This window comes from Bos grunniens, chromosome 10 (assembly GCF_055505025.1).
Source record: "Bos grunniens cultivar Pamir isolate PY7600 chromosome 10, Bosgru_T2T1.0, whole genome shotgun sequence".
In the NCBI taxonomy this organism is placed as follows: domain Eukaryota; kingdom Metazoa; phylum Chordata; class Mammalia; order Artiodactyla; family Bovidae; genus Bos; species Bos grunniens.
The window spans coordinates 50,124,140-50,140,256 of record NC_141174.1 but is presented as its reverse complement, the minus strand read 5'-3'; the positions used below and the strand labels follow the sequence as shown (position 1 = coordinate 50,140,256).

The 16,117-nt window shown below is 36.5% G+C and overlaps 1 protein-coding gene across 10 annotated transcripts in view; it reads right to left on the bottom strand.

The window, feature by feature from the left end:
• The window catches only part of TCF12 (transcription factor 12), a 393,760-nt gene that overhangs the window by 220,103 nt on the left and 157,540 nt on the right, over positions 1 to 16,117 (bottom strand). The gene's annotated exons all lie outside the window — the stretch shown is intronic.

The following is a 16,117-nucleotide window of genomic DNA, read 5'->3' as shown; positions in this document are numbered from 1 at the left end:
TGAGAACTTAGGTGAAATTTTTAGGGGTTGAAACCTAGGAATAAGATTATTGGGTTACAGAGTATGTACAACTTTAAATTTACTAGATATTAGCAAACTATTATCTAGAAAAGAAATGTGCTGTTGTTTAGGGGAAAACGTCTCCTGTTACAGAATCAGAAAGTTCTCCACAGACAGCCCCAAACTTCTGAAAGAAAGCTTCCAAAAGTTCACTTATAAACTGTATCTAATTTGTGATGTACTTTCCAGGTGGCAAAAAGCAAAGTAAAGACCATTACATTTCCTCATTAGTTCACTTAACTCTTATATAGCTACATTCTTATCTGACATAGTCTGACCTGGGTACAAAGGCAGTCCTTTACCTCGATAAATGTTCAAGACATATTTGTTAAATGAGTTAATCTGCATTAGGTTCTTTAGTTCATCTGAAGGTTCTATAAAACTATATCCAGGTGTTGATACAGCAAATCTGAGAGAAGTAAGATATTTTGGTTGCCAGTATCTTGTCTTGATGCCCAGTTTTGTGTAGGCTCTTACTGCCATCACAACAATGGTAGCTGATGCTGGTTTTTAGAATCTGACTCAAGACATAATAATTCATAGTTCATGATTAAATCAACACTGCATATCCTAGTAGAATACTTGGGACAATACTTTTGGATTATGTAATGATCCATGGTGATATGGACCATGTGTCATGTACACTACCTCTTCCCACTCCTATGACTAAAGCCACTCAATTTTGTGTTGGTTTCTGCCATAACAAGGCTAATCAGTCCTTACTATATATCTATATCTATCTATCTATCTATCTATCTATCTATATCCCCCTTCCCTTTTGAGCCTCCCTCCCCTTCCCCATTCCACCCTTCTAGGTTATCACAGACCACCAGGCTGGGCTCCCTGTATTATTTAGCAACTTCCCACTGTCTATCTGCTTTCCACATGATAATGTATATATGTCAGTGTTACTTTCTCAATTTATCCCACCCTCACCTTTTCCTACTGTGTCCACAAGTCCATTTTCCACTAGGTTCATCAGAACCATTTTTCTAGATTCCATATATATGTGTTAATACACAATACTTTTCTTTCTCTTTCTGACTTACTTCACTCTGTAGGCTCTAGGTTCATCCACCTCTCTAGAACTGATTCAAATTTGTTCCTTTTTATGGCTGAGTAATATTCCATTGCATAAACATACAACTTCTTTATCCATTCATCTGTTGGTGGACAGATGAATGGACATCTAGGTTGCTTCTATGTCCTGGCTACTGTAAGTATTTCTGCAATGAACACTGGGGTAAATGTTTTTTTAGAATTGCGGCTTTCTCAGAGTCCATGCCCAGTAGTGGAACTGCCGGGTCATATGATAGATTTATTCCCAGGTTTTTTAAGGAATCTCCATTCTCCTTTCCACAAAGGCTGTATCAATTTACATTCCCACCAACAATACAGGAGGGTTCCCTTTTCTTTACATCCTCTCCAGCAATTACTGTTTGTAGATTTTTTGATGATGGCCATTCTGACTGGTGGTGAGGTGATAGCTCACTACAGTTTTGATTTGCATTTCTCTAATACTGAGTGATGCCGGGCATCTTTTCTCCATGTGTTTATCGGCCATCTGCATATCTTCTTTGGAGAAATGTCTATTTAGTATCTTCCGCCCATTTTTTATCGGGCTGTGTGTTTTTATGATATTGAGCTGTATGAACTAATATATTTTAGTGATTAATCCTGTTAGTTGCTTCATTTGCAATTATTTTCTCCCATTCTGAGGGTTGTCTTTTCATCTTGTTTATAATTTCCTTTGCTGTGCAAAAGCTTTTAATTTTTATTAGGTCCTGTTTGCTTATTTTTGTTTTTATTTCCATTAATCTAGGAGGTGAGTCAGAGACAATCTTACTGTGATTTATGTCAAAGAGTGTTCTAGTTTTCCCCTAAAAGCTTTATAGTTTCTGGCCTTACATTTAAGTCTTTAATCCATTTTGAGTTTATTTTTGTGTATGGTGTTAGGAAGTACTCTAATTTCATTCTTTTACATATAGCTGTCCAGTTTTCCCAACACCACTTATTGAAGAGGTTTTTCTCCACTATATATATTCTTGCCTCCTTTGTCAAAGATAAGGTGCCCACATGAGCGTGGATTTATTTCTGAGTAAAGCCACTCATTTTTAAGAGGAAGTCTGGATTAAAAGTATAACAGTGAAACAATGTTCTTCCCCCACCCCCCTTTTGCTGTGTGGCATGGATCTTATTAGTTCCCTGACCAGGGCTTGTTCCCATACCTCCTGCAGTAGAAGCTCAGAGTCTTAACCACTGGAACACTTAACCACTGGAAGTCCCAAAATAATGTTTCTTTGCTAACTGGCTCATATGGGTTCTGAACCACTGACCTAGATTTATTTTCTTAAAGGTGAAAGTAAATAAGCCATAGTTGAAGGATCAGTGAATGATTCCTTCTAGGAATAATCAATTCTTCATTCAATTTATCTAATTTAAGGTTTTCTATGCCAGCATTAATAATAGCATCAGCATACATTTAATGATCCTATATGCCAGAACTTGAGTTACAGGCTTTAGTAAATATTCTTACAACCTATGAACTATTATTCCCAAGCCATACATAAGGAAAAAGGCACTGAAAATTTAACAATTCACCTGATATACAACAGCAAGTAGCAGGATGGGAATTTAAATCCAGGCAGTCTGACTTCAGAAACCACCATGCAATGCTGTCTCTCTAGAAATAACTGTTCCTCTCTAGAATTGTGAATTGAGTAGCTCAATGATAAGCTGAAGCCATGCAAAACAAAGAGAGTATTTATCTGAATAACAATTCATAGGTGATAAAGGAATATAGCCAGGAAAATGGAAAAACAACAACAAAAAAATCCTAATCACCCAATTTGCTTAGTGGTGCTCAAAATAATGGAGGTAGTCATAAAAGCTTTTGAGAACTTTTTAAACATACAGATTGTGATGGGGAAAAAAGCAAACAAAATGGGAAAGGGAAAATCCTTTGGTAAGTGAATATCAAATACAGGCATTCATTCCTCCTGCAGAATATTCCACTTGCCCAAGGTGGTAATAAACTGCAGCAATCTATTGTAATGTTGACTCAATTCCTACAAAGAATGAGAATAGAGACCCCAACAAATCTAGGAGCAAATTTTTATACCATTAGGACCAGTAGTTGAGTGTCCTCCTGTAAAATGGAATTTATGATAATAACTTGGCAATTACAGTTAAGAATTACTATTCATTGTAACAAAATGGGGAGAAAAAATCTAGAGAAAAACTGTGTAACTCCATTCCAGTAAACTAAAGGGGGCATCTGAATGGCCTGGATGCAAGACTGAAAATACTAAAAAAAACTGAATCATTCCCACAGAGATAAAAATCTTTAGGGTGACAGCCTGAAATCCAACTTCAACCTGAGGTTCAACCAGAGAAAAAGTATCAGAGGCAGCATTAAGTCTTATTCAGAGAATCTGTGATTTGTTCTGAAGCAATGAAGCTACCCAGACATAGAAACTGAATATAAAAGTACTAGTTATAAACAAACCCATCACCCCCTTCTTCAGTTGCTAGATCCTCAAAGTCCATGGTGGTTACAGGGCTAGAGGACCACAGGTACCATATTAATATTCCAACAAAGAAAGGGCAAAATAAGAAATGTTTATTTCTACATAATACCAATGGACAATAAGGCCCCCGTTTTCTGACCTATCCAGTTTTTCTTGCAGTATTTTCAGCAGCTGAAATGTCAGGACTTCCTTTGAAAAACAGAAAGGCATCATCATCAGATATAGAGGTAGGTGTAACTACTCTGAATATATTTAATAAAGAAAACTTAACTTTCAGACATGACTTTTTAATGATAAATGGGCTTGTGAAAACTAAGCATGGTCTCTTAACAAAGATTTCAATATTAAATGACTAGCTTAGAGAAAGAACCCAGCAAGTTTTTCTTGGATTCTTAATGATCCCCCAGTTTTAACTTTAAATTTTTTAGTTGACAAAGAATTTAAAATATTTCTGACGAAGCCAACTAACTCTTTCTTAGTTTAAGAAATTTTAAAAATTGTATCTGTCTATGCTGCTGCTGCTGCTAAGTCGCTTCAGTCATGTCCGACTCTGTGCGACCCCATGGACTGCAGGCCACCAGACTCCCGTTTCTGGGATTCTCCAGGCAAGAAGTATCTGTCTATAAATATCCCACAACTGCAGCTTTAGAATCACTATTAGAATCACTATATTTTCCATCCATATGTTAACATTTCAAAGATATATTTAAAGAAACTTTTCTAGATTAGCCTTTACTACTATGAAGATCAGAGGAAATTAAATTCTAAATACATTACCCCCACTTCTCATAGCATTTTTATAAAAAGACTCATTACTCATTTCTGCGTATCTGTCAATCTTCTTGCTTTTAAGAATCAGTAAGTAAAGCTATCTACTCCTTCATCAGGTGCCTAACTAGCAAGGCCTCTGAGTAATTCCAATACACTGCTGAGAAATGATCCCTGGGGGAGCACTCATTCATCAGTTCGCAAAACATGAACAAAAGCAAACCAACTTTTTTTTAATAACTAAAAGCAGGATTTTTGAAGCTACTCACATGTCTAGATATCCTAATTTACTCAAATCGTACATATATTTATCTAACCAAATTATGTGAACTCATAAAAAGGAAAGCAGAAACCCTTCTTTCACTCTAAAGAAAAAGCACGTACCCTAGAATGAGTATGAGAAATAGGGGTGAACCTATTGTTCAGTTCATATGAGTTCTGAATGCTTCTAAGTGGAAGCACCTCACTCCATGACCATGATGCCATTGCATAAGGATAGTATTCTTCATGCAATACGGTAATAACACACAAAACAGCAACTTCATCAAGTACAGTATCAAACAAATAGTTATAAGATCTGTTATCAGAGAAAACCTTTGCTCTGATGTGTGTATGTGTATTCTAAACCTGGTAGTTAAACGAAGGGCTTCCCTGGTAGCTCAGCTGGTAAAGAATCCATTTGCAATGCAGGAGACCCTGGTTCGATTCCTGGATTGGTAAGATCCCCTGGAGAAGGGATAGTCTACCCACTCCAGTATCCTCGGGCTTCCCTGATGGCTCAGACGGTAAAGAATCCGCCTGTAATGTGGGAGACCTGGGTTTGATCCCTGGGTTGGGAAATCCCTGAGGACAAGGTAACCCACTCCAGTATTCTTGCCTGGAGAATCCCTATGGACAGAGGAACCTGGAGGGCTGCAGTCCATAGGGGTTGGACATGACACAGTGACTAAGCACGGCACAATTGAATGAAACTGACAAAGAAATTTAAAAGGTATTAATTCATTAGAATACTTATAGCTAATATATCTAATTAAAAGGAAGAATAACAAGATAGTTATTTCCTTAAAAGTAAAATTACAGTGTAATTCAGACATTTAGTCTAAATTGATACTGTTTTACTATATTTTCATCGAGTACCAATTTTTCAGATACTTAAAAAAAAACAAGATTAGTTAAGTACATCATGCAACATTTTCAGATAATGAACAACATCAGAGACTGGCTTTCCTTTGATAATCAATACTAGTTCACAATAAGACCAGTCTTTTTTTTTTTTAATATATATATATATATGCCTCCTAAGAGAGATTGGGAGATGTGCCACTTGGATAGTAAGGCTAATAGTGGCAGAAACTGACTTATAATCTTATTGATCAAATCTGCCAATTTCATTCATAGGAATAACTAAATTGATTTTCTCTCTTGTTTGCCTATCTGCTTCAACTTCTTATGTTTTCAGTGTATACTATTAAATTCTACTATAGATACCACCAGGTGGGTTTATCAACACTTCTGAGAGGGGGATCTTCTTGTCTCTACTCCTCCTGACTTCCTTCTGGCTTTCTTCTTTCCTCTAACCATCTCTCTTTTCTTTTACCTGTCTTCTCATATCATTTTAATCTAGCTATTTACAAAACTAGAGAGGTAAAAATGTGTGAATGAAAGCGTGACAATGCATATATAAGTATTACTGCCAAATAATATCAAGCACTGTGCTAAGTGCTAGGATACAAGGATGAATAAAACAGTCTGCTTTCAAGGAGTTCACCATTTGGAAAAAGAAAGAGACAGTATATGAAAATATTTTAATATACTTTTGTATGAGGTCTGAGCCTCAGATGTTTCTTTTCACAAGATAGCTTCCAAAGCTTTGATAGTAATATTAGACTCCCTATTAGTTTAAGGGACCAGTAATACTTTGAAAGAAGCCAAAGACAGTCTGCCAACCTCCAAGTTAAACTTTCTGGGTTGAGAATAGTTTAGAAAATGGCAATATACCAGAACAGTTTCAAAGAAGATAAGCAGTGACAGGCAGGCAGAAAAAAATGAAACAGTGAAAATCAGATAATAAAAATATCAATAAGCTTGCCTCCGGTGGCATCGTAAGCATCACAGCTAGCTTTCAATGAGTGACTACTATATGCTAGCGAGGGCTGTCATGCATTCTATCGGCTAATTTAAACTATGTATAGAAACCATATTTTCTTCATATCCTAGATGAGGAAATTTTCCCCTAGAGAATTTAAATAACTTTCCCAAGGTCAGACAGTGGTATAGAATTTATTTAAACTTGGGAATCATGACAGCAGATGACTTACTGTTAGCCACTAATTTTTTTCCCCCATCTCCAGCACTAAGAAACCTGGCAATAGAATACAAACTTAAACAGAGAATAATTTCTATTAGGCCATCCATTTTCAGGGTCTCAGAATCCCTTGGTCAGGATCTCTTGTATAAAAAACATTTTCTCTTAAAAGACAAAGAACCCCAAAACGCTTTTGTTTATGTGGGACATCAGTTAGTTCAGTTGCTCGCTTGGTTGTGTCTGACTCTTTCCACCCCCATAGACTGCCGCCCTCCAGGTTCCTCTGTCCATGGGATTTTCCAGGCAAGAATACTGGATCTGGTTGCTACTTTCTACTTCAGGGGATTTTCCCGACCCAGGGATCAAATCCACGTCTCCTGCACTGCAGGCAGATTCTTCACCACTGAGGCACCAGCGAAGTGGGACATATTCACTGATAATTACCATATGAGAAATTAAACCTAAGGAATTTTAAAAACACAAGAACTGTCAGAGCTGACATCATCATATAACACGTAGCATTTAGAAACTCCACATTAAACTCAGGAAAGAATAATTGAAATGGCAAAGTTTTAATATTATCAAGTAAATAGATTTAAACTTTCAACACTCTAAAGGGGTCCCAGGGACATCAAGAGGTCCCTAAAACACAGGAAGTAAACTACTGGATGCAACTATTTACTATATTTTAAAATAAATCATGAATCCCTCATTACCACTATCTTCTCAGAATCTGGAAACCTTGGTTGAAAATAATTTACTTAAAAGAGAGAGGACTTATTTCAGAGATGAGGAAAGATTCAGGAAAGTCAGGGGGGCAGGCCTAAGATCACACAGTTAGTAGCAGATATCTAACCTTATTATACTAATAGAACATTATTTTTGGTTTCTGATTACACAGTATCACTAGACAAGTATTTTGGGATAGTTGGTAGTAAGGAAAGCAATTATACAATAGTGAATAGAGTATCAAAATCCAAAGATCTCTTGAATAAGCCAGTATTTTCAGTGTTGTGTAGGAAAAGCTAACAGGGCTGGTTTCACTTCTCCATTTATTTATAATGTGCTGCTCACAGGGCTCCTATTGATGAACCAAATCCATGGTCCCTATTAGATTAGCCTAATTAAAAAACTACATTTTCACTTACACTTTCACACAACACAAAGTTCAGATTAACAGAGGCCAGATTAACCCTCACACTTGGAACGATACCAAAAAAAAATCTCTAAATAAAATACATTAAGCAATACTTCTGAGACACTGGACATGGGCAGTATAGGACTGTAACACCTGAGATAGAGGAAACAAGGTGAATCCTAGTATTACTGGGGAGAGGGAAAGGGCAGGGGACAGGGAGAGGAGGAGGAAAAGGAAGAAAGGAAGAAGGAAAAGAGAGCTCATAACTTAGAACTCTATACATTTTGTAAAAAAATATTAAGAATATTTCAGACACATGGAACAAGAAAAACTTATCAGCACCAGACCTACACAATGAGGAATGTTAAAGGAAGTTCTTCAATCAAAATGAAAATAATACCAGTTTAGAAATATGAATTTATACAAAGAACTAAAGCATAGATTGGGAAACAGTGGAAACAGTCTCAGACTTTATTTTTGGGGGCTCCAAAATCACTGTAGATGGTGATTGCAGCCATGAAATTAAAAGACGCTTACTCCTTGGAAGGAAAGTTATGACCAACCTAGACATCATATTGAAAAAGAGACATTACTTTGCAACAAAGGTCCATCTAGTCAAGGCTACGGTTTTTCCAGTGGTCATGTACGGATGCGAGAGTTGGATTGTGAAGAAAGCTGAGCGCCGAAGAATTGATGCTTTTGAACTGTGGTGTTGGAGAAGACTCTTGAGAGTCCCTTGGACTGCAAGGAGGTCCAACCAGTCCATCCTAAAGGAGATTAGTCCTGGGTGTTCATTGGGACTGATGCTGAGGCTGAAACTCCAATACTTTGGCCACCTCATGTGAAGAGCTGACTCACTGGAAAAGACCCTGATGCTGGGAGGGATTGGGGGCAGGAGGAGAAGGGGACGACAGAGGATGAGATGGCTGGATGGCATCACTGACTCGATGCAGATGAGTTTGGGTGAACTCTGGGAGTTGGTGATGGACAGGGAGGCCTGGTGTGCTGCGATTCATGGGGTCACAAAGAGTAAGACACAACTGAGCGAATGAACTGAACTGAAAGCATGTACTCTGGCTACAATAGAATGAAATTAAATATTAATAATAAAAATACCTGCAGATAATCTCCAAATATTACAAATTTAAACATACACTTCTAAATAACCCAAGGATCAAGGAAGAAATCAATAGGAAAATTGGAACAGAGCAGAGTACAAAACTGAGAAGTTAATGATTAGAACCAATACAGAATTGTTTTATAGATACTATAACTGCCACTACAGGAAAAAAGTTAAGTGCGTGATAACCAGACTGTAGCCATGACATAAGCTGTTTCATTCTGAGCAGAACTGAATCTATGGCCAGCAAAATTCCAAGAACTGGCCTCAAGAGAATGGGATTAACGTTATTGCTCATAATCATCTTTATCTTTGTGAACATCAAAATAATTGTAGCTCACTCTGCCCATATATTTAAGCAGAAAACCAAAATTGTCAGCAAAACAGACACACATTGACACCTTCCACTCTGAGAAAACAGGACCTATGTCAGAATGAAGTTATAGAAAATAGACCTTCACCCTATTCCCATAGAAATGGAATGATGTTCTGACAAGTGGGGATTTGCAAGTGGCTCTTTGCAGGAAACCACCCTCAGCCCCTTTTCTTGTCACTTTAGCAAAGCTGTATAATAACTAACTTTTACCCAGCACTCCCCCATGCTCTACTAATCTAAAGTCCAAGCACACCTTTCAAAGCTTTTAACCGCACAATACCTTGCCTAACTTGTGGGTTCTTTCCATAGATTAAAGAAGTAGAAATGAAGAATAAGGAATTAACAGATGACCAGATCTCTTCCCTAGCTTCCCCTTCAGTAATCTTCTGAACACACCTTGTGAACAAGGTAATATCTAGAGGAAGATCACAAGAAGTAATGAGTCTGTAGGCAGTGTGGGGGATGACAATAACTTTGACCCCCTATCTGAATGATTAGCTGAGATTACTTCCCTCCTTCTTCTTTAAAGTTTCATGGCCAAGCAGAACCTTCAGAGTTGGTTTTCAGGGATGCTGAGTCTACCATCTGTACAGATGGCTGGCATTCTAATTAAAGCCATCTTTCATTTCTTCCATTTTTGAGTATGTAATTTATCTTGTAAATGGAGAATGGTGGGACCCTAGTCTTTTGGTAACAAAATTATAAAGTATTTTTAACTGAATGAAATGAAAATACAAAATGGGAAAAACTGTGGGATACAGGTAACATCATGATCAGAGGAAAATTTATAGTACTAAATGCCTGTTAGAAATCAATGACCACAACTCCCATCTTGGTAAACTAAAAAACAAAAAGCAACCTAAATTCATAGTAGAGGTAGAGTAGAACTCAAACATACTGAAAAGAGAAAAACAATTGAGAAAACCAATGAAACAAAAACAAGTTCTTTGATAAAGTCAGTAAAAGAGATACACCTCTAGGCATACTGATCAGGAAAAAAAAGAAACAGTTCACCAAAATCAGAAATGAGGTAGGGATTTTAACTACAGATCCTACAAACACTGTGCCAAGAGGACTCTAAGATACCCCCCAATAATCTCTGTCTTTTGGTATTCATACCCTTATATAAGCCATTCTTCTTGAGTGTGACCTGACCTATTGACTTGCTTCTAATCAACAGAATACTGCAAAGTAATAGAATGTCATTTCCATAATTAGGCTTCATAATACTGTGCATTCTATCTTGCTAGCAGACCCCTCCAGCTTGAAAGCTTTGATGAAGCAAGCTGTCATGATGGAAAGGCCCAGTTGGAAAGATACTGAAGGCAGCTTCCAGCCAAAATGGAACATTCATCTTCAACAAACCAAAAGGAACTGATGACCAAAAAATAGATAATCTCAGAAGGGGACCCTTCCCCAATCAATCTTTCAGATGAGACCCCAGTTCTGGTGAATACTTTGTTTACAGCCTTATAAAAGACCTTGAGGCAAAGGATCAAGCTAAGCTATACCAATTCGTCACCCACAGAAACCATGAATCCATATATGTGTACTATTTCAAGCCACTAAGATTGCAGTAATTTGATATTATAGCAAGAGATTACCTAATATAAATATATAAAAGTAAAGAAAATTATTAACAACTTTATGCCATTAATTCAATTTAGATGAAATGGACAAATAGATATATTTCTTAAAATACACAAACTAACAAAGCTCACTCAACAAAAAAACTGAACAGCTCTTATCAATTAATGAAGTTAAAATTAAAAACAATCCTCCAAAGAAAACTCCAGGCCCATGTATCTTCACTGGTAAATTCTGAAAAATATTTGAAGAGGAAATAAGAGCAGTATTACATAAATTCTTTCAAGGAATTAAAATGCAAGTAATATTTCTCAACTCATTCTTTGAGGTATTATTGTGATACCAAATTCTGGCAGGCAAGATAAGAAAAAAACCACTACAGATCAGTATTACTCAAATATAAAAATTCTTATATTTATATTCATTTCAGCAAATTGAATTTAACAATATATAAAAGAACAACAATAATAACCTAGAGCTATTTTTCTCAGGAATGTCAAGTTGGTTTAAAATTAAAAATAGTAATCATAAAATTTTACACATTAATAAAGAAAATCCATATGATCACCTCAATAGATGAAAAAAATTTTTAAATAAAGTCCAACATTCATTTTTGATAAATATTCTCAACAAATTAAGAATAAAAGGAATCTTCCTCAATCTAATAAATCATATGAACAAAACCTATAACTAATATCAAGTTTAATGGGAAAAGACTGATTGTTACCCCAATATTAAGGACAGGGCAAAGAAATCACAATCAATTCAAAAAATGCGAAAAATTCAGGTTGGAAAAGAAAAAGTTAAATTCTCATATTCAAACAGAAAATCCTTCAGGACGTACAAAAAAAGCTACTACAGCCAGTGAGCTTAGCCATGTGCAGGACACAAGGTCAATATGCCAAACCTATTATAGTTTTATATAAGACATGAACAACTAGAAATTGAAACTTATAACATCAAAATATTTATTTAGTAATTAACTAAATGAAAAATGTGCAATATGTGTTCATTGAAAACTATAAACATTACTGAAAGAAATTAGAGTAAGAGAGTTATACCAATAGTCACTGATCAGAAGATTCCACATTGTTAAACTATCAATTCCCCTTAAACTGATGTGAGTCCTTGCAATCCTACCAAAAATCCCAGAAGATTTTTGTAGAAACTGATATGCTGATTTCAAACTTTTCATTGTCTATGCAATGTATCTAAAATAGGAAAAACAACTTTGAAACAGAATAAATAAGACTGCATGACTTATACTACTTGATATTAATCTGTATTTTAAAGGTACAGTAATCAAGATAATATAGTATTGATTCAAAGGTTAAAAAAAAAATCAATGGAACAGTGTCTGGAAATTGATCCTCCCGTACATGGTTAATTGATTTTCAACAGAGATAACAGGTGAATTCAATGGGGGAAAAGGACAATCTTTTCATTGAACACTACCAACAAAAATAAGTATATATGTTGTCAAATTTACTATTTATTGAGACTGGTACTATCAAACAATTCATAGGTAATAGGATTTGACAGTAGGAAAAAAAAAAAAAGAGAGAAGTACTATATTCTATCCCTTTCTTAAAGATTTATATTTATAATAAATTCTGAGACACTTAATACCAACAAGGACATCTGTCTAATTTTATTTTAACTCAATAATATATAAATATATTGGATCATGGAGCTCTGTATTTACATACTGTTTATTAATAACCTAAGCCGAGTTTGAGAAACTCTGATCTTGTTAAAAAATTTCTGTTTTACATGTTAGGAATTAAGTCCAGAATAAGTAACTCATTTGACCAAGTTTACTCATCAAATGGGAGAAGTCTCTAGACTGAAGATCTCTATTCTTGTATTACAAACCATCTTTGTCACTTGATATGTTTTGGAGGTTTTATAACCAAGTATTGCTTCTATTTTTGTGCTTCTACTCTCCCTGGGCCTTCATGATATAACTTCTATCATTCTCTGCTTTCATGTGAGAGTGAACGCTCCTTTTACCCAAGAAACATGGACTGAGCATTTTTGTTTTCCAACTAATGCCAGTGAAATCTCAGTAAATCTTTCATAAATGAAAAAAAGTGGAAGAAAAAATGTGAACAGCCCACAAACTAAAATTTGGACACCCAAGAGAAGACTACAAAATTCCAAACTGGGAAGAAAGACACTGAGGAAAAGTGTTATCTACAAGAGCAAGGTAGGGTTGTTAGGGGGAAAAAAATTCAAGAAAATTTTTACAGAGTAAGGACTCAGAAAAATAAACAATGAAATTTCATAGTGTCACCAATGTGGAGAAGACATTTGGTTCAGGACAGCTGATGCTCCACTGGTTAATCACTAAATAATTTCCTAAACTAAACACCAAGAATATGAACTGCTCCATGCAAAATGCTACAGATTGCTTATGACATAAAACCACATGAAATAATTACTTCACTTGACAGCAAAAAGGATTAAGTGTCTATTCAATATGTCACAGGATAACAGTCCAAGCTTGTTATTCTCAAAATAAAAATGTTAGAGTGTACAACAAAAATATATCACAGGAGGAACTGATATTACCTGATCATGCTAAACCTTTGACTTTTCTGGATTCCAAAGACAAATGGGCCTTAGGTAGCATTACTACGAACAAAGCTAGTAGAGATGATGGAATTCCAGCTGAACTATTTCAAGTCTTAAAAGATGATGCTGTTAAAGTGCTGCACTCAATATGCCAGCAAATTTGGAAAACTCAGCAGATGGCCATAGGGATGGAAAAGGTCAGTTTTAATCCCAATCTCAAAGAAAGGCAATGCCAAAGAATGCTCAAACAACTGCACAATTACACTCATCTCACACACTAGCAAAGTAATGCTCAAAATTCTCCAAGCGAAGTTTCAACAGAACATGAACCAAAAACTTCCAGACGTTCAAACTGGATTTAGAAAAGGCAGAGGAACCAGAGATCAAATTGCCAACATCTGTTGAATCATCAAAAAAGCAAGAGAGTTCCAGAAAAACATCTACTTCTGCTTTATTGACTACACCAAAGCCTTTGACTGTGTAGATCACAACAAACTCTGGAAAATTCTGAGAGATGGGAATACCAGACCACCTTATCCTGCTTTCTGAGAAATCTGTGTACAGTTTGAACTGGACATGGAACAACAGACTGGTTCCAAATCGGGAAAGGAGTACGTCAAGGCTGTATATTGTCACCCTGCTTATTTAACTTATATTCAGAGAACATCATGTGAAATGCCAGACTGGATGAAGCACAAGCTGGAATCAAGACTGCTGGGAGAAATATCAATAACCTCAGATATGCAGATGACAACACCCTTATGGCAGAAAGCGAAGAGGAACTGAAGAGCCTGTTGATGAAAGTCAAAGAGGAGAGGGAAAAAGCTGGCTTAAAACTGAACATTAAAAAAACCAAGATCATGGCATCTGGTCCCATCACTTCATGGCAAATAGATGGGGAAACAATGGAAACAGTGACAGACTTTATTTTCTTGGGCTTCAAAATCTCTGCAGATGGTGACTGCAGCCATGAAATTAAAAAACACTTGCTCTTGGAAGAAAAGCTATGACCAACCTAGACAGTATATTAAAAACCAGAGACATTACTTTGCCGACAAAAGTCCATCTACTCAAAGCTATGGTTTTTCCAGTAGTCATGCATGGATGTGAGAGTTGGACTATAAAGAAAGCTGAGCACCGAAGAATTGATGCTTTTGAACTATAGTGTTGGAGAAGACTCTCGAGAGTCCATTGGACTGCAAGGAGAGCCAACCAGTCAATCCTAAAGGAAATCAGTCTGAATATTCATTGGAAGGACTGATGCTGAAGCTGAAGCTCCAACACTTTGGCCACCTGACATGAAGAGCCAACTCATTTGAGAAGACCCTGATTCTGGGAAAGATTGAAGGCAGGAAGAAAAGGGGCCAACGGAGGATGAGATGGTTGGATGGTATCACCGACTCAATGGACATGAGTTTGAGCAAGCTCCCGGAGTTGGTGATGGACAGGGAAGCCTGGCGTGCTGCAGTCATGGGGTCGTGAAGAGTCGGACGTAACTGAACTGAAGCCTGTGACATACATAAGCTCACTGAAGTCTTATCACTATCTTGTGAAGTAGATACCTTTCAAACAGATTTGAGGAATTATCTGAAGCCTCTTCTGTTAGAATTCTGTCTTTAAGAATATAGACTAATAAGAATCTATGTTCATAAGAATCTGGGTTGCCCAATTTTATTTCTCCTAATAATCTCCAAATCCCAAGATCTGTTTATCTGCTATGAACTTCTCCAATAGTTTCAACTTTTTAAACATAATTACCTTCATGTGACTTACAGGACCTCTTGGTGGGCATTTAAAAACTGCAACAGGTCCTGCATTTTGTTCAGGACATACTCCAGGAATTCACAACAGCTGTCTCTCTAAGGAGTACTTAAGACTTACAAAATTCTGGGGGTTACCTTCTATGAGACTGAATGTAAAAAGAGGAACACTTATAGACTTTTTAATAAATTACAGATATGTGCTGAATATGTTATTCTTTTAATTCTCACACACTTCTTATTCTACAAATCTCACTTCAGATGAGAAATCTGAGGCTCAGAAATTAAGTTATCTTATCTTTTCCAAGGTCAAATACAGTGGTGATACCAGGAAACAAACTTATCTGACTTATTCCATAGCTTATATTTTTTATGTCTAAAATGTGAGTAAGATTCAATAAATAATGATAGTAACCATCATCTTATAGCATCTACTCAGTGTCCAACTCCTAGATAAATAGTAATAACAACTATTTTGTGGTCTCCCTGGTGGTTCAGATAGTAAAGAATCTGCCTGCAATGCAGGAGACTCAGGTTTGATCCCTGGGTCAGGAAGATCCCCTGTTGAAGGGAATGGCTACCCACTCCAGTATTCTTGCCTGGAGAATTCCGTGGACAGAGGAACCTTGCAGGCCATACAATCCACGGTTCGCAAAGAGTTGGACATGTCTGAGTGGCTTTCACTTTTCACTTTGGGGTCTCTTTTAAACTATAGCCAGTGTGATATGGTCCAAAGGGACAGTAATTTAAAATCATACTGCCTGGTTACTAGTCTTGGGTGCTTAATATTTGGTTAGCTATCTACCTTCTCTGACCCCCCGTTTCTTCACTTCTAAAATGATGACTTTTCCAATGGTTTCTTGATGAGCTGGTATGAAGCTTACAAAAGGTAATAT